We start from the raw sequence: 20,175 nt of genomic DNA, 5'->3' as shown, positions 1-20,175 counted from the left end.
TCTTTTTGCATCATTCAATTTCATGCCATGTGCCTATAGTTCTTATTTTAAAAGGAGTTTTTTTTTTTCAAATCCATTGGGTTCAAGGTTCACATCAATAAGTAGGCCTTAATATTTAGGTGGTCCCACGAGTAAATTTAAAATAGAATAAAGTCAACATTTTAAACTGTATATTGACAAGGCAGATGGTTTAATTAATTAAAGAAATAGAAACTACCAAATCTGCAGATCAAAGTAATTAGACTCATTCCCCAAAAAGAAAGATAAGCCTGTTGCCAGTTGGATATTAACTATGACGGTGTTCTATATTTCAAATTTAGAAATGACTGCTTTTATTTGTTAGGCCAATTCTTCTGATTTTGATTACCTAAATAATCTTGGATAACTTTAGAGCCTGGCTACCATAATAATAAATAACCTACACAATATAAAACAGTAGTACAGCTCAGCTCAATGTATTCTGCACTAAGTGTGCCTCAAGTCCTATGCATCCAATCATATTATTAGCTTAGAAATTTGATTATACAGAAAGAGACATAATACAATAGTACCAAAGGAAAGATCCATTTCTGAGGGAAGGTGTGGAAGGATCTTCTGCTTAAAATAAGTGTCATCAATCTAGGCATTTGCTTAACTTGATTTCTTTTTTATTAAAAAAAAATTGTGTTTTTCTTTCATTTGTTCTCAAAGTATTAAAAACATTTGGGCTAAAAATTTATTGCTTTTCATCTTTAATGTATGAAGATCTTGATATGCAGTAATAAAATTAAATGTTTTCTGATTTGCACAACTGGACATAAGGTGAAATGTTAAAAAGGAAAATAAAGTTTTCGTGACAGGTCCTGTCTTTCAAACTGTTATCTAGCTTTTCTGTAATTATCTGTTTTGACAGTGTCTCTTCTTAAAACAAGGAAAAGGTTTATTTTAGTGAGGACTAATAAGCATAAGGTTTCAGTAACTGTCTCCCTCACAAAGTTAAACTAATTGTATGATGGATGACCACCAAGTTACATGGCAGTTTATTGTAAAAACATTTCATTACGTATATGTTTGTTGAAAATAACTTCACTAAGATTTTCTGTAGAATGATTTCCACACTTCAATCACCAAATTGATGTTTTTATCAGTAAATTTATATTGCATTATGGTTTAAATGGAATAATTTTTAAAAGTCAATGCATATTTTCACACTAGAATAATACTTGCTAACAAAATTTATTTGTGTATTGGCAAAATACTTACATGTAATAAGTCCAATGACATTTTCAGGGAAGATTAATACATTCCATGGATTCACTTAGGAAAACATCACAGTTGCCTCTCCATTTAAGAAGGAAAGTACTTATAAATACTAATAGTGAAAATAAATGGTATTAGCATGCATTATGCAAATAAAACCCAGCTTTTTGTTCAACCTAGTAAAAAGGCTTTCCAATTCTAATATTACAAATATTCTTGAGAAAATTTTCCAGATAAGAGCTTTTCTAATTCCTGCCAGAGTTAAAAGATAGTATAAAAGAAAAGAAACATTCTCAAGAATTATTCTAAAAAAGCATTCATCTAATCTGAGTACTACAGAGCTTTTTATTGCCAGAATGCAAAGGAACCAACCTTGATATCTTTTAAATGAATGGTTTTACCCAGCAAGTGGCAAAAAGAACCTTTAGTTTGTATCCTTATTAACTTGTACTGTTCAAGGAATTGACTATCGCTGTTGCTGAAGCTTGTACTTAAATACCTAAAACAAATAACACTTTCCTTGAAATAAGTTATTAATAGCCATCCCAGAGGCTCATCTTTCAATAGAAACCAGGTTACAAATTTCCAACTTTTGGGGTGCCTGGCATCACAAGACTCTTCTTAAATTTGTTGTGTGGCATGTAATTAATTTTCAAAAGTGAACAGTTGATTTTGAAACCATCAAAATTCTTGAGAAACAGGATTTAGATGCACTCTTGGCTACCATGAAAGCAACATTACAGGTTATTGAACCAGAAGAATTTCCTCAAAGATCTTATATAACTTGCCTGACTCACTTGCCATATTGCAGTGTTCAGTCAAGTCCAGTCCAAGATTTTCTGACAAGTCCAGTTCAGCAGTTCCTGACCTGATGCATTTCTTTGGAAAAGGAGTCACTGAGATTTACCTTCCCTCCCTCTAAATTACTTTTTGTAGTGAAGGGTTTGTTAAACTGTCTTTACTATTCAGTTGATCTCTTAGAAGGAACATTGTTCCAGGGAAATCTGGCAGTAGGCCCCAAAAAGGAAGACACTAAAATTTATTCAACAAATAACTTGTAAATGCTTATTCTACATTAGATGTTGGTGATGTAGAGGAGAATCTACAGATGGCCAAGGGAGCTTATGCTCCAGTGAGAAAGACAGACATGTAACGATACCAAACAGTACCAGAAATGGGACATTACAAATGTGAAAAGAGGTTCAACCTTCTTTAGGCTGAAAACTGAAGGGTAAAAAAGGAACACACATGAAAGAGTAGCAGGACACCAGAGCCATCTGCTATGATGAAAAGATTGACAAATTTGACAACGTAAGAAGTTTCTACTTTTTGATAACTGAAATCCTAGGCAAAGTTAAAAGAAAAACCAAAGACTGAGGGGAAAAATTTTTAAATATAGAACAGACAAAGATTTTTCTTTTTTGTCTTGACAAAATTGTGGGGAAACAGGTATTCTCATTCACCATAGGTATAGGTGTAAGTTGATGTTAACTTATTTTTTTGAGGCAGAGTCTCACTGTCTTAGTAGCCATGTAGCAGTAGAAAGATCATAGCTAATTGTAACCTCAAACTCCTGGGCTCGAGCAGTTCATCCTCTTTAGTCTGGCACAGGCCACCACACTCAGATAATTGGGTTGTTTATTGTTGTTGTTGTTGAATTAGGGTCTCACTTTGTTGCCCAGACTGGATGTTAACTCTTCAGAGAGCAATTTTCCAAATATATGAGAAATTTTTAGGCAGCAGTTCCAGTTCTAAGAAGGTATCGTAAGGAAGGAATGGCAAATGTATGCAAATTTTATACAAGGATGTTGTTTGTAGTATTGTAAAATATGAACCATTCTAAACATCTGTAGAAGACTGAACGAATAAAGTACAAAGGAATACTAGCTACCATGCAGCCACTAAGAAGGATAATGTACACTATATATTGACACAAAAAGATGTCTGAAAATATTAAGTGAAAAGCAGTTTATGGAATAGTATTCATAGTTTACACTTTATAAACAATATAAATGAGATACATTGTATTTATATTATAAACACATATGTATATGTAGGGGAAGTCTGTAATGATTAGACTTTTTAACAGTGGATATGAAATTATGAGAGATATTTTCTATTTTGTAGACTTTTATTTTCTGTTTTGTAGATTTCTGGTTGTTTAAATTTCTGTATTTTTTTTCAAGATGTATTACTTTTGCAGATAAAAGAAAACTGATTTCCATTTTAAGAAAGAGAAAAGGACATTCTGAATGAGCTTTGAAAGTTCTGTTTTACCCCATGCAAATACATACTTCCACACTATTTCTCGTTTCTTGTTTCTTCACTAAAGCAAAATGGCAAGCTGATTAAATGAGAAGGATATGGCAACACAGCCAGTCACCTATTTACTTACCTTCTCTAACTGCATGATTTGTCTATTTATAATTTGTTTCTTCCTGCTAGAATCTAAGCCTTATGAGAGCCAGACTGTGTTTTGGGCCCTGCCATGTCTCTAGGATCTAGAACAGTACCTGGCTCAGAGTAGTTAGTTGCTCAATAATATTGAATGACTGTGTACATGAATAAGTGAAAAAAAGAGGGCGTCAGCCTAGGTCTCTTGGTGGGTTCCTTTACCCTTGATTATCCCCTTTCTCCTTTGTTCTTATTTCCCAGTGATCTTTTTGCTGCCCTCCTCAAACTCCTTTGAGAATTCTCACCTTAATTGTTTCTTCATATTCCTGTCTCCATCACTGCTGGAACACTGCTGAGCCTCTCTTTTTCTCCTGACACCACACTTAATTTATTCTGAACCTAATTAGTAGACTGGCCTTTTCAGTTTCTCTTAGCAGAAGAGATGTTAGTGTGGTTCCTCCCTTTTACCTCTCCCTCCTTCCACAATGTTATTTTAACTGGTTTCATCAGCTGCTCGGGAATTCTACTTCCTTACCGGTAGAGTTTCGAGTAGTCTCAAGTGCTTGTTAGTGCTATTCATATTGTCTAAAGTTATTGTTATTACTGCTGGAATGTTGGTGGTTTATCTGACTTTTATACTTCTTTTTGGCCACAGAGTCACGTTCTCCAAACCCCTGCTACTGTACTACTTTATACACTAAGTTATCCTCTTAATCCCACCTCCTCCAATCCCATAAGAAGGGAAATGCTTGGACTGTCTTCATAGTGGTGGAGGGGGTGCGGGCAGGAGTCCTGAATTCCATTTTAACTAAGGGTCACTTCTCCATCTGCCTTCCCACAGTACCCCTGCCTCTTTTGGGAAAAAACACCTCTTTTCAAGTTTTGATCAGTCACAGCCACTGTGGATGGTGTATTGTAACCTATCATATTTGTATTTGTTATTGTAGATATTTGGCACTGTGAGTAAATTGCAGAAAATAGAACCATCATTATAGCAGTTTGTTTGAAAAAAAGTTTTTTGGATCCAAAATAGTTGGTTGACTTCAACTTTTGTACCTTAAGCTATTCCTAATTTAGGAAGTCTTTACTTGAGTGGTGATATATTTTAAGCCACATACTTGGTGAATGATAGGTGGCAGGTACACAAAGAAAAATAGAGAAATATTTTTTTCTAACTTAATTTTAAAAGTAGTAAACTGATTCATTTTTACCACATTGGCTTTTTAAAACTAGTATAAATTCCCAAGAATATAAATAAGTTTGTATCTATCTTTTCTTAATTTTCAGAATCATAAGGCTTTCTCAGCAATATAAAGAGAAGAGGTATAAGCCATTTAGAAAAAGAACTTATTAATAATGGAATATGACATATTCTTGATTACTAGTTATCTAAGTTTAGATTTGGATTTATAATACACCTGCAAATATGCAAAGTCAGATTATCAGTCAACAGTGATTGCTTGCTCAGATGGTCTACCAAAAAAGAAACCATTAACAGTGAGTAAAGTGCATAGACAGAGGCACATTCATTCATTTAGCAAATATATTTTAAGCACCTATTATGTGCTAGACATTGTGTTAGGGACTGAATTGTGGGGACAGAAAGCAATAAAGGGCAGGCAAAACTCTATTTTTAAATAGCCAGTGAAATACATATACTTTTATCCTCTGCCTTAGCAATCCAAGTTCTAGTAGAAATCTACTCAGAATTATCTGGTGAAAATATGTAATTTGGCATAATTTATAGGGCTACTGGTAATAGTAATTGTAAATATGTCATAATAAAAGAGCAGAAACAACCCAAGCATCTGTTAGTAAGCCATGATATGGCTACACACTGGAGTCCAATAAGACTAAAAGGAATGAAGACATCCTTCTATAGAATGTTCCTGATACATTGTCAAGTAACACATGTAAGATGAAAAACAGTTGATGGTACCTTTTACGTAAAGGTGGAGAAAGAGAGAGAGAGATGCGCATGTATTTGCTTATTTTATAAAGAAACAATGGGAAAAAAGAAACAATGGAAGGATAAACAGGAAATTAATAAAAATCACAGGGAGGGAACAGGTTAAAAAGCAGGGATGGAAGCTAGACTCCTTTTATTATATGTGGTATAATTTTCCCTTTGGAACCATATAGATGTTTTATACCATTTAAAAATACATTAATCTCCCCCATCCCCAATTTTTTTTAAATCCCTGAAACAAATGAACCTATTCATATATCAAGTAGATAGCATAATCACACAGGGAAAAAAGATTATTTCAAATTACTTTAAGACATTATATATCAGTGAGCATATTCATTTTTTATCTTCTTTCTAAATTTTAAAAAATATTTGTCTTACTCTTCTTACTGTCACTCCCAATTCAGTGATTATATTCTAAGGACAAAAAGAAAGGAATACAAAGAAATCCTCAATTATATTTAATAATTTTGTTAGCAGTAATATTGGCATCTTTACACAAATATTTAAAATAAATATATCAATGTTTTCAGGAACCAAAACTTATAGCATAAAAGAAAAGAAGTTAAATAAACACCTACAATATTAAATTTGAATTGGAAATGTCATTATGAACTGACGTATTTTTTCTAAAAATGAATAAAAACATATTTCCTACCTCTGTCCACTGGAAAGACCTAACAGCAATGACAGTCCAGTAGCAATGAACATCTCATTTCAGACTATGAACTTTACCATTTTCTACTCTAAGGAACCAGGCCTCCTTAGAGAAAGAGCTGACTTCAAGTCTCAGGCAGAAAATGTACAAGGAGAGTCTAGGACACCTTTTCACAGCAGAGAGCAAAGAAACCAAGAAGATTATGTGAAAAGGATACAGGAGCCAACTGGAAGGGGCTCCCACCAGCCAAAGATGGGTCAAGTTTGAGCATAAAAAATAGAAATACTAACCAAAGCAATGGATTGAAACATTCAAATATATAAATATGAGTTCATGATACTAAAACATATTAATGGGTCACCTTTGAAAGTTTCTAGAGTATGAACTTACTATTTTGAATATTGACAGGGGAGGAAATGTCAAGCATTTATTCTGCTTCTCCTGTACAAACTATTTCAATAACCAAATAGTTGATGAGGAGAAATTCTTCTTTATATAATAACAGCTAATAAATTTAAGAACAATAGGATCAGAAAAATTACAGTTTGTTACCCTGAAAGGAATAATACATTAAGTGGTGATCATGAGTGGGTACTAAAACCAAGGTCGGTGCAGTACTTCATAATGAACAGATTATGCAGTCGCCACTGAGTCTGGATCAACCAGATGTTGTTTCTCCTGATGTGATGTACTTGTGACATTTTCATGCCAAAATAATCTAAGCAACCTTCTGGATCAAGGGTCAGCAACTTTTTGGAAAAGTATTCATTCATATTTTTATTTTTGCAGGCCATGTGATCTCTGTCATAACTACCTAATTCTGCTGTGTAGCACGAAAGTGGACAAAGACAGTATGTAAACGAACAAGCATGGTTATGTCACAGTAAAACTTTATTTAGATAGGCTGGATTTGGCCCATAGTTTGTTGACCCTTGTGAACTATGGATTAGTGGTTCTCATGTGTGATTTCGGGGCCAGAAGCATCGGAATCACCTAGTAACTTGTTAGATGTGCACATCAGAGCCCCTATCCCCAGTTATTGAATCAGAAACTCTGGAGGTAGAGCAGCCCATCAATCTGTGTTTTAACAAGCTTCCAGGTGATTCTAAAGCATGCTGAAGTTTGAGAACCACTGCTCTGGATATACTTGCCAGTTTACATGAAATACAGGAGTAAAGCAACATGTTAGATGATACCACCAAGGCTGCAATTAGCCAAAATCACATAGGCAGTGCTACAGAATTAGTGACCTTTACAATAAATCAGTAGGATTGGAGTGGGTTGTATATTTTTAGCTGCTAGCCTTCTCTAACTAAGTGTATATAGGAGCTTGAGGGGCTCGCTCTTTGGAATGCAGATTTTTACTTAGCTATATTCCACTATCCCCATTTACAGTGTGGCAATTCAACCTAGCCCTCTTCTTGGTCCCTACATCTAAGCCTGTCTTTATCAGTTTCTTCAGAGAATATATATATATTTTGTCTCCCATTGGAATGGAGAAATAGAAAAATAACTGCTGGGCTAGATGTGGTATCCTAAGAGAATCACTTCTTCTTATACAGCATTTCAAATAATTTTCCAGCTTTTGGTTCTATATACCTTATTCCCCCTTTCTGTTATTTCTGTCTTCTGAGCCTTTCTGAGGGTCTCTAGAGTGGATTGCTTTTTTCTCACCAGTATCCCTGTTTGTACTCTGCTAAATTATTTGGTATTCTCTTTATTTTCATCTTTTTATGTTGTCATTTGCTATTTTAGATAAACACCCTGTTTATCAAAAAAGGGCTTTGAGTTTTTCTAATCTTGGTATCTGTTTTAAGGGGTAGCTTTTCAAAAGGAGAGGGGGAAATTTTGGGACTCTTGAACTGGAAAGTCTGTTTCCCACTTTTATTTGACCCTACAAATTTTGACATGTCAAGCACCTCTTAATTTCCTGGGAAGCTAGTGTAATCTATGGAAGACTATTTGGGAAGTGTTTCCTCTCCCTCCAGTAAATCTGCATCTGCCTCCATCACCTCCCTCAAACTTCTCTCTCAAAGTCACCAAATACCACTTTGATGCTAAGTACATTGGATGGATATGTCTCAATTCTATCCCCACCTGCATTTCATAGAGTTAACCACTTCCCTCAAATTTTTTTCCACTTGTGGCTTCTTTACTATCTTAATTTTGTGTTCCCTCCAAACCAAGATCTGAGACAAGAATGTGGATACAAATAGCTTATTTGCACGGTCATTTCTAAAAGCATTAGAGTTGAACAGTAAGAAAGGGAAAGGAGGAAGGTCAGTAAAAGGTGCCTTAATAAGCTGGTTAAATGCTATGGGCAAACTGAAGCTCAGTTTTGCCAGGAGCCCTCTGAGAGACTATAGAACACATCACAGAGTGGTTCCATTGAAGAGCAAGGAAGTTGGCATATTTATCCACCAATTTCTCAGTAAGGCCTGCTCCTGGGGAGTGTTAACTCCCTGGTAGTTTCATCCTGCCCATTATGGGAGGTGAATTTGGTCCTCAGACTAAGAAGTGCAGAACTTTGAAGAAACAAGCTTCATTTAAATAAGCTATTCAGAAAGCTACAGAGTAAGCAGAGAGAATTTGGGTGAGGCATCAATATTTGCTACTTTTACCAATGCCTTTTTTATTATCCCCTCACTTTTTAGACCATTATTTCTCAACCCGTTGTTGGTTCCTGTTTTTCCTATACCTGTTAAATTTTAGTGGTCAACATGAAGGACCTGTCCTTGGTCTTTGGCTCTTCTTCTTTACCATTTCTCTGGACAGTCTCATCCTTGGCTTGGCTTCGGCCAACACATATACTTCCAGATTTCCAGCCCTGTCCTCTCTCTTGAGCTAGACCCGTGGAGTCATTTAGTCATTCAACAGATTATTTTTCAACACTTACATAATTTGCTAAACTTGATGTTGGGAAAGTTAACAGTGAATTATATGTATTCCTGGCCCTGGAGTTTATATTCTAGTCAAGCCATATAAATAAACACATAAATAATAAAGATTATGAGATATTATGATAAGCACTACAAAGTAAACTGGGTGTTGTTTTTGTGTCTGGTTGGAAAGATCACTTTGGATCTTTGCTGGGGAAGTTCTCTTTAAGTTGTTGGTCTTCCCTGAAGTATGAGATTTAGCTAGCCATGTTGAAAGGAAAAGACTTTCGGGCACAGAACTGAAAGGGGCCAAGTGAAATGCAGTGCTTTTAAAGAACAAAGAAGCTAGTGAGGCTGGAGTATGATAACCAAAGCGAAAAGTGACATGAAATGAGATTGGAGAGGTAGGCAGCAATTGGGTCACATGAGGCCTTGTTAAAGCTGGGTTCTCAGAGGCAGACATTGAAATAGAAGGTATTTATTAGGCATACTTATGAAAGGAAGAGGAAGAAAATAGGAGTAGACAGAGGGTAAAGTCAAACCATAATGTAGGCCCAACAGAGCTTCAGCCAAATCATTGGGAAGCTCTGGAGCAAGTATTGCCCACCAGAGTCTTTGTACATCTGGTTGAAATGGCCAGGCCTTTAGGCCCCTGCCTGCCTTGTTCAGTAACTGGATGTGTGCTGCCCTGGAAAACCACTAAAAAGGTGGCTATCAGCAGCCAGGCGCAGTGGCTCACACCTATAATTCCAGCACTTGGGGAGGCCAAAGTGGGCAGATCACTTGGGGTCAGGAGTTCAAGACCAGCCTGACCAATGTGGTGAAACCCTACCTCTGCTAAAAATACAAAAATTAGCCGGGTGTGGTGGTGGGTGCCTGTAATCCAAACTACTCAGGAGTGTGAGGCAGAAGATGGCTTAAACCCAGGAGACTGAGGTTTCAGTGAGCAGAGATTGTGCCACTGCACTCCAGCCTCCAGCCTGGGCGACAGTGGGAGACTCCATCAAAAAAAGAAAAAAGAAAGAAGAATGAGAAAGAGAAAGAAAAAGGTGGCCACAAGCTGTGGCACATGCTAAAACTGTTGACAGCTGCAGGCTGTCTGCTTACAGCACTCACTGCAGCTGGGAAGCAAGTCCTTCCCTGAAGAAGGGCTTATCAGAATATCTCCATATTTGCAATAGGCAAGTTTGGATTTTGTTCCAAGGACCCATTAATGGGTTGTTAGCGAGAAGTGGCATGAAAGGTCACTCTGATTGCTATGTGGATATTAGATCATGGAGGACCAAGGAGACCTATTAGGAGGCAATAATAGTCCAAGCAAGAAATGCTATTGGCAATAGAGATAAAGAGAAATGCACAATTTAAGATAATTTTGAAGGAGGAATTGATAAAATTTAGTGCAAGGTAAATGTAGGAAGTAAAGGAAAATAGGAATTTGTTTTAGTAAATGTACACCATTGTGTAAGGAAAGCTGATTTAGCTGCTGCTGGCTAAAGTGCTTCTTCCCACCATGAGGACATCCCAGTAACAGCCTCCTCCTTTCCAGATCCTGCCCACTGGTGTGCATTTGGTATGTCACAAAGACTACTTTGAGAGTATAGTAATTAACTTTTAGATCTTCCAGTTAACTGGAAGGCCCTCTCTATGTTCATGAAGTAGGGTGTTGCCTTGGAGGTTGCTTGTATCTTATAGCATGTGAGGAAAGGGAGAACAAGACAAAGTTTCTAGGCATCAGGGAAACACTGTAGTCAGGCAGCAGGATACCTGTATGCGAAGCCATGTGTGTGGATTGCTGAGAACTGTGCAAAGAGTAATGAACAGTAGAAGGAGAATATAGTGGAGGCAGATACCTGTTTCAAGTGTAGTCTAATTGTATGACCTTAAATTAGTCCTCTGAGCTAAGGGATCTTTGGACATATTTAACGTGTTTGTTAGACATCCACGTCTAATCAGATAGTTGGATATATCATTCTGGAACTTGAGGAGCAGTCAGGCCTGAAATGAATTTGAGCTTCTTCAGCATATGTAGACAATATTTAAATTTGGGATAAGAAATTATTACTTCGAGAGAGAGTACTGTTACTCCTTAACTTACCAAGGTTATATCCCCTAAACCCGTTGTTAAGTCAAAAATGCATTTAATACATCTAACTTCCCAAGTATCATAGCTTAGCCTAGTCGACCTTAAACATGCAGAGTTTAAATAAGCAAAATCATCTGGTAACACGGTACACTGCAGAGTGTGGGTTGTCTACCCTTGTGATCAAATTGATGACTGGGAGCTACCAAACAATGCTACCACCTAGCATGACGAGAAAGTATTGTATGGTATATCACTAGCCTGGGAAGAGATCAGAATTCAGAATTTGAAAACACAGTTTCAACTGAATGCATGTCACTTTTGCACCATCATAAGTTGAATCATCGTAAGTCAGGGACCATCTGTATAGTCAAAAAGAGGGCCTAGAATTGAGTCCTTAAAGCAGTTCAGTGTTCTGAAGTTTGTCCAAGAAGGAGCTAACAGTTTGATAAAAAGATATTTGGATATTTTACCTACAACTTAAATTTGGTATGTTTAAAGCAGAACTCTTTTTCTATGTTTCCTACCATGGTTAATGGCATATGTTGATAGTGAGAGGAGGTAGCCAAATGCCTAGGCCGATGGGGCGGGTCCCTGGTGAAACCCCACCTTCAAGCCAAAAACAGCCTGAAGGCTGAAACACCAGGCTACTGGTCCCAGATGAAACTTGCAACTCACAGTGAGAACTTCTGTTCCTGTTTGCTGGCCCTTTCCTGATTAATTCCTTCTGAATAATGCCTTTTAACAATTGAATGTTGTCTTTTCCAGTACTCTTTATGGCCTGTCCCTTTCCCATTCTGAGCCCATAAAAAGCCCCCGACTCAGCCGTATTAGGAGTAGTTTCCCACTTTCAGGTAGGGGGACCACCCCTCCCATTCCCTCTCCCCTGAAGCTGTTTCATCACTCAATAAAACTCGCTGCCTTGTTTACTCTTTGAATATCGGTGCATCCTCATTCTTCTTTTTTTTTTTTTTTTTTTAATTTTTTATTGGATTATAGGTTTTGGGGTACATGAACAGAGCATGCAAGACAGTTGCGTAGGTACACACATGGCAGTGTGCTTTGCTTTTCTTCTCCCCTTCACCCACATTTGGCCTTTCTCCCCAGGCTATCCCTCCCCACCTCACCCTCCCACTGGCCCTCCCCTTTTCCCCCCAATAGACCCCAGTGTTTAGTACTCCCCTTTCTGTGTCCATGTGTTCTCATTTTTCATCACCCACCTATGAGTGAGAATATGCGGTGTTTCATTTTCTGTTCTTGTGTCAGTTTGCTGAGGATGATGTTTTCCAGATTCATCCATGTCCCTACAAACGACACGAACTCATCATTTCTGATTGCTGCATAATATTCCATGGTGTATATGTGCCACATTTTTCCAATCCAGTCTATTATCAATGGGCATTTGGGTTGATTCCAGGTCTTTGCTATTGTAAACAGTGCTGCAATGAACATTCGTGTACATGTGTCCTTATAGTAGAACGATTTATAGTCTTTTGGATATATACCCAGTAATGGGATTGCTGGGTCAAATGGAATTTCTATTTCTAAGGCCTTGAGGAATCGCCACACTGTCTTCCACAATGGTTGAACTAATTTACACTCCCACCAACAATGTAAAAGTGTTCCTTTTTCTCCACATCCTCTCCAGCATCTGTTGTCTCCAGATTTTTTAATGATCGCCATTCTAACTGGCGTGAGATGGTATCTCAATGTGGTTTTGATTTGCATCTCTCTGATGACCAGTGACGATGAGCATTTTTTCATATGATTGTTGGCCTCATATATGTCTTCTTTCGTAAAGTATCTGTTCATATCCTTTGCCCACTTTTGAATGGGCTTGTTTGTTTTTTTCCTGTAAATCTGCTTGAGTTCTTTGTAAATTCTGGATATCAGCCCTTTGTCAGATGGGTAGACTGCGAAAATTTTTTCCCATTCTGTTGGTTGCCGATCCACTCTAGTGACTGTTTCTTTTGCCGTGCAGAAGCTGTGGAGTTTCATTAGGTCCCATTTGTCTATTTTGGCTTTTGTTGCCAATGCTCTTGGTGTTTTGTTCATGAAGTCCTTGCCTACTCCTATGTCCTGGATAGTTTTGCCTAGATTTCCTTCTAGGGTTTTTATGGTGCCAGGTCTTATGTTTAAGTCTTTAATCCATCTGGAGTTAATTTTAGTGTAAGGTGTCAGGAAGGGGTCCAGTTTCTGCTTTCTGCACATGGCTAGCCAGTTTTCCCAACACCATTTGTTAAACATGGAATCCTTGCCCCATTGCTTGTTTTTGTTAGGTTTATCAAAGATTGTATAGTTGTATGTATGTTGTGTTGCCTCCAGTGCCTCCGTTTTGTTCCATTGGTCTATATCTCTGTTTTGGTACCAGTACCATGCTGTTTTGATTACTGTAGCCTTGTAGTATAGCCTGAAATCCGGCAGTGTGATGCCCCCCGCTGTGTTCTTTTTGCTTAGAATTGACTTGGCTATGTGGGCTCTCTTTTGGTTCCATATGAAGTTCATGGTGGTTTTTTCCAGTTCTGTGAAGAAAGTCAATGGTAGCTTGATGGGGATAGCGTTGATTCTGTAAATTACTTTGGGCAGTATAGCCATTTTCACGATATTAATTCTTCCTAACCATGAACATGGAATGTTTCTCCATTTGTTTGTGTCCTCTCTGAATTCGTTGAGCAGTGGTTTGTAGTTCTCCTTGAAGAGGTCCCTTACGTTCCTTGTGAGTTGTATTCCAAGGTATTTTATTCTTTTTGTAGCAATGGCGAATGGCAGTTCGCTCTTGATTTGGCTTTCTTTAAGTCTGTTATTGGTGTAGACGAATGCTTGTGATTTTTGCACATTGATTCTATATCCTGAGACTTTGCTGAAGTTGTTTATCAGTTTCAGGAGTTTTTGGGCTGAGGCGATGGGGTCTTCTAGGTATACTATCATGTCGTCTGCAAATAGAGACAATTTGGCTTCCACCTTTCCTATTTGAATACCCTTTATTTCTTTTTCTTGCCTGATTGCTCTGGCTAGAACTTCCAGTACTATATTGAATAGGAGTGGTGAGAGAGGGCATCCTTGTCTAGTACCAGATTTCAAAGGGAATGCTTCCAGTTTTTGCCCATTCAGTATGATATTGGCTGTTGGTTTGTCATAAATAGCTTTTACTACTTTGAGATACGTTCCATCGATACCGAGTTTATTGAGGGTTTTTAGCATAAAGGGCTGTTGAATTTTGTCAAATGCCTTCTCTTTGTCAATTGAGATAATCATGTGTTTTTTGTTTTTGGTTCTGTTTATGTGGTGAATTACGTTGATAGACTTGCGTATGTTGAACCAGCCTTGCATCCCTGGGATGAATCCTACTTGATCATGATGAATAAGTTTTTTGATTTGCTGTTGCAATCGGCTTGCCAATATTTTATTGAAGATTTTTGCATCTATGTTCATCATGGATATTGGCCTGAAGTTTTCTTTTCTCGTTGGGTCTCTGCCGGGTTTTGGTATCAGGATGATGTTGGTCTCATAAAATGATTTGGGAAGGGTTCCCTCTTTTTGGATTGTTTGAAATAGTTTTAGAAGGAATGGTACCAGCTCCTCCTTGTGTGTCTGGTAGAATTCGGCTGTGAACCCATCTGGACCTGGGCTTTTTTTGTGTGGTAGGCTCTTAATTACTGCCTCGACTTCTGACCTTGTTATTGGTCTATTCATAGTTTCAGCTTCCTCCTGGTTTAGGCTTGGGAGGACACAGGAGTCCAGGAATTTATCCATTTCTTCCAGGTTTACTAGTTTATGTGCATAGAGTTGTTTGTAATATTCTCTGATGATGGTTTGAATTTCTGTGGAATCTGTGGTGATTTCCCCTTTATCATTTTTTATTGCATCTATTTGGTTGTTCTCTCTTTTATTTTTAATCAATCTGGCTAGTGGTCTGTCTATTTTGTTGATCTTTTCAAAAAACCAGCTCTTGGATTTATTGATTTTTTGAAGGGTTTTTCGTGTCTCAATCTCCTTCAGCTCAGCTCTGATCTTAGTAATTTCTTGTCTTCTGCTGGGTTTTGAGTTTTTTTGATCTTGCTCCTCTAGCTCTTTCAATTTTGACGATAGGGTGTCAATTTTGGATCTCTCCATTCTCCTCATATGGGCACTTATTGCTATATACTTTCCTCTAGAGACTGCTTTAAATGTGTCCCAGAGGTTCTGGCACGTTGTGTCTTCGTTCTCATTGGTTTCGAAGAACTTCTTTATTTCTGCCTTCATTTCGTTGTTTACCCAGTCAACATTCAAGAGCCAGTTGTTCAGTTTCCATGAAGCTGTGCGGTTCTGGGTCGGTTTCTGAATTCTGAGTTCTAACTTGATTGCACTATGGTCTGAGAGGCTGTTTGTTATGATTTCAGTTGTTTTGCATTTGTTGAGCAGTGCTTTACTTCCAATTATGTGGTCAATTTTAGAGTAGGTGTGATGTGGTGCCGAGAAGAATGTGTATTCTGTGGATTTGGAGTGGAGAGTTCTGTAAATGTCCACCAGGTTTGCTTGCTCCAGGTCTGAGTTCAAGCCCTGGGTATCCTTGTTGATTTTCTGTCTGGTTGATCTGTCTAGTATTGACAGTGGAGTGTTAAAGTCTCCCACTATTATTGTGTGGGAGTCCAAGTCCTTCTGTAAGTCACTAAGAACTTGCCTTATGTATCTGGGTGCTCCTGTGTTGGGTCCATATATGTTTAGGATCGTTAGCTCTTCTTGTTGTATCGATCCTTTTACCATTATGTAATGTCCTTCTTTGTCTCTTTTGATCTTTGTTGCTTTAAAGTCTATTTTATCAGAGATGAGAATTGCAACTCCTGCTTTTTTTTGCTTTCCATTAGCTTGGTAAATCTTCCTCCATCCCTTTATTTTGAGCCTTTGTGTATCCTTGCATGTGAGATGGGTTTCCTGGATACAGCACACTGATGGGTTTTGGATTTTTATCCAATTTGCCAGTCTGTGTCTTTTGATTGGTGCATTTAGTCCATTTACATTTAGGGTTAATATTGTTATGTGTGAATTTGATACTGCCATTTTGATGCTAAGTGGCTGTTTTGCCTGTTAGTTGTTGTAGATTCTTCATTATGTTGAAGCTCTTTAGCATTCAGTGTGATTTTGGAATGGCTGGTACTGATTGATCCTTTCTATGTGTAGTGCCTCTTTTAGGAGCTCTTGTAAAGCAGGCCTGGTGGTGACAAAATCTCTGAGTGCTTGCTTGTTCGCAAAGGATTTTATTCTTCCTTCACTTCTGAAGCTCAGTTTGGCTGGATATGAAATTCTGGGTTGAAAGTTCTTTTCTTTAAGAATGTTGAATATTGGCCCCCACTCTCTTCTGGCTTGTAGTGTTTCTGCCGAGAGATCTGCTGTGAGTCTGATGGGCTTCCCTTTGTGGGTGACCCGACCTTTCTCTCTGGCTGCCCTTAGTATTCTCTCCTTTATTTCAACCCTGTTGAATCTGACGATTATGTGCCTTGGGGTTGCTCTTCTTGCGGAATATCTTTGTGGTGTTCTCTGTATTTCCTGCAATTGAGTGTTGGCTTGTCTTGCTAGGTGGGGGAAATTTTCCTGGATGATGTCCTGAAGAGTATTTTCCAGCTGGGATTCATTCTCTTCGTCCCCTTCTGGTACACCTATCAAACGTAGGTTAGGTCTTTTCACATAGTCCCACATTTCTTGGAGACTTTGTTCATTCCTTTTTGCGCTTTTTTCTCTGATCTTGGTTTCTCGTTTTATTTCATTGAGTTGGTCTTCGACTTCAGATATTCTTTCTTCTGCTTGGTCAATTCGGCTATTGAAACTTGCGTTTGCTTCGCGAAGTTCTCGTATTGTGTTTTTCAGCTCCTTTAATTCATTCATATTCCTCTCTAAGGTATCCATTCTTGTTATCATTTCCTCGAATCTTTTTTCAAATCTTTTTTCAAGGTTCTTAGTTTCTTTGCATTGATTTAATACATGATCTTTTAGCTCACAAAAGTTTCTCATTATCCATCTTCTGAAGTCTAATTCCATCATTTCGTCACAGTCATTCTCCGTCCAGCTTTGTTCCCTTGCTGGTGAGGAGTTTTGGTCCTTTCTAGGAGGCGATGTGTTCTGGTTTCGGGTGTTTTCCTCCTTTTTGCGCTGGTTTCTTCCCATCTTTGTGGATTTGTCCGCTGGTCGTCTGCGTAGTTGCTGACTTTTCGTTTGGGTCTCTGAGTGGACACCCAGAATGTTGATGATGAAGTATTTCTGTTGCTTGGTTTTCCTTCTACCAGTCTAGCCCCTTCGCTGTACGACTGTTGAGGTCTGCTCCAGACCCTGCTTATCTGGGGTGCACCTCTAGTAGCCGTGGCACAGCGAGGGATGCTACCAGTTTCTTTTTCTGCTCTCTTTGTCCCAGGATGATACCTGCCTAATGACAGTCTTTTGGATATAGAGGGGTCAGGGAGCTGCTTGAGGAGACAGTTTGTACTTTATAGGGGTTTAATTGCTGAGCTGTGCACTCTGTTGTTCATTCAGGGCTGTTAGGCTGCTATGTTTGATTCTGCTGCAACACAGCTCATTAAACAACCCTTTTTTTTTTCTCAAATGCTCTGTGTTGAGGGGTTTGGGCTTTATTTTTGGATGTCCGATCAGGTGTCCTGCCCAGCTCGAAGGCAGACTAGCCACTGTTTGGCTGCCGAGGCTCCGCCCTGCTGTTGTGTGATTCGCACTGTTCCTGCCGGCTCTGCTGTGGTCTCCGCCACACCCTGCGGCGGAGTCTCTTCGTTGTAGCGTGTTGCCTCAGCAAAGGCAGGCTGCGTCAGCAGTGGGCGTGTATCTCAGTAGGGACGGGTTGCCTCGGCAACGGCTGGCTGCGTCAGCAGTGGGCGTGTATCTCAGTTGGGGCGGGTTGCCTCGGCAACGGCTGGCTGCCTCAGCAGTGGGCGTGTATATCAGTTGGGGCAGGTTGCCTCCGTAGTGGTGGACGCCCCTCCCCCACAGAGCGTCTCGGACCGTCTGCCCGGGATAGTTTGAAATCGCGGTTTTGTTCGTCCCACTTGGTATCCCAAACGATCTGTCCCTGCAATCCCCTGGGCTTGGCTACTGTGCAAGTCTCGTTCAGTCTCAAGTCCAGCCCTCTCAAGTCTCAGGTTGCCGGTTCAACAAGGCACCCGGACAAGCGCGCCCTGTGGGGATTGCTGTGTAGGGCCGGCCGCCGCCGCCCCGGCTGCCGGCTTCGCCAGGCAGACCTACTGCCTGGCGTCCCGTGTCTTTTTATACTTGGGAGTTTCCCCGTTCTGTGGGCAACAAAGATCAGTCTGGAAATGCAGCACTGACTCACCGTTTGCGAATTCAACGCGGGCTCCAATCCTGGGTTGTTCTCACAGCGCCATCTTGAGTCCCCTCATCCGCATCCTCATTCTTCTAAGATGTGGGACAAGAACTTGGGAACCAGTGTGTAAGCCAGACTTGGCCTAGGTGGGCCTGGTAGGTGGGCTACAGGTAGCGTGGTCTCCGACAGCAGGTAGCATGGTCAAGCAAGGCCTGGGCAGGGCATTGCCAGCCAGAGGTTCTCAGCTTGCAAAGTGTCACTGTCATCACTCATTAGAAACAGGGATTCTCCTTTTCTCTTTCACTTTCACATATTGGTGACTAAGACCTTTTTCCTACTGAACATCTTAACAATCTGTCTTTTCTTCTCTGTCTAAATACCATTGTCTTGGTTCCTGCCCTAATGATTTTCTTACTTGCATTTCTGCAGTGGCATGCCATCCGATTTCTCTATTCCAGTCTTGTATCCCTCCAATCTAATTTCAATAGTTGCCAGAGTCATCTTTTTTAAAATATGGGATATACATATATGTCTCCTGCTTATGATGGCCAGATTTAGCAAATAAAAATACAGCGTACGTTGTTAAATTTTAATTTCCAGGGAACAAGGAATATTTTTACATGTATGTCCCATATAATTTTTAAGACATAAATACTAAAAATTATTTGATGTTAATATGAAATTCAAATTTAACTGAGCATCCTGTGTTTTATCTGGAAATCTTGCTCTTGCTTCAAAGCCCAAAATGGTTCACCATCACTTTCAGGGTGAAACCTAAATATCCTAACACTGCATTACAAGATTCAGCATGTTCTAACCTCTATATACCATATGAACCACTCACAGTGTCCTGAATTTGCTTTGCTGCTTTACTCCTTCATACCTCTGAACACATGCTTCCTTTTCCTAGAATGCCCCCTCTTCTCAGTTCTCTGGTTGATTCTGATTGATTAAGACTGAAATACCACCTTCTCTAACCTTCCAGTCCACACTCCGTGGATAATAATTGGGATACCAGCTCTTCTGCATTCTCATAATATTCTTTGCTTTTTATGATTGCAGAATTTATCATATTATAATTTAATTTTTTAAAACCTATCTCTCTTCCTTAGATTGTGAGTTCTTTGAGCACAGGATAAAAGTTGTGTCTTTTAACTCAATCCTTGGCACCTAGTGGGTTCTCAGTTAACATATGCATGAACCAATTAGTTAGTGAATGGGAAAGTAGGAAAGGACCCATAATCATTAGCCACATAATTGGCCATTGGAGCTTACCCAGCTCTACCCTATCTTGACTCTTGCAGAAGTCTGCCTTACAGCAGGGTACCTCCTTTGCCCATCCTCTTTGTTCCCCAAAGATGCTTCATAAGAATAAAAGCTAAGTTTTGGTCTCGGCATCCCTAGGCCCTTGAAATGTAGGTGCTCAGTATGTGTTAAATGAATAAAAGAATGAAAAACACATGAATGAATAAGTATTTTTCAGGGCGACAGCTCCTGTTGTCCCCTGCAACAAGTCCTGGAGGGTGCTGCCTCTGACCACATTTTTTATTCTCTAAGGCAGGCTCTATATAGCCTATATTACAACTTCTTTATGTCTTACTTCTCGTCCAACTCTTCCCTCTCTCAACCTAGGCCAGAAGAATTCTTTTCCCCCTACAG

The 20,175-nt window shown here is 39.1% G+C and overlaps 1 protein-coding gene across 5 annotated transcripts in view; it reads left to right on the top strand.

The window, feature by feature from the left end:
• NDUFAF2 (NADH:ubiquinone oxidoreductase complex assembly factor 2) overlaps positions 1–20,175 on the top strand; it is a 234,718-nt gene that overhangs the window by 202,887 nt on the left and 11,656 nt on the right. For 2 of the 5 annotated variants that reach the window (XR_013532301.1, XR_013532302.1), the window contains exon 4: positions 7,050–7,111. The exons of the other annotated variants lie outside the window; for them this stretch is intronic. The gene's annotated coding sequence lies outside the window, so the exon portion shown is untranslated. The remainder of the gene's footprint in view (positions 1–7,049; positions 7,112–20,175) is intronic. 5 annotated transcript variants of the gene reach the window in all.

This window comes from Callithrix jacchus, chromosome 2, assembly GCF_049354715.1.
Source record: "Callithrix jacchus isolate 240 chromosome 2, calJac240_pri, whole genome shotgun sequence".
NCBI lineage: Eukaryota > Metazoa > Chordata > Mammalia > Primates > Cebidae > Callithrix > Callithrix jacchus.
The sequence above is the reverse complement of the archived record's forward strand: the minus strand, read 5'-3'. Positions and strand labels throughout refer to the sequence as shown.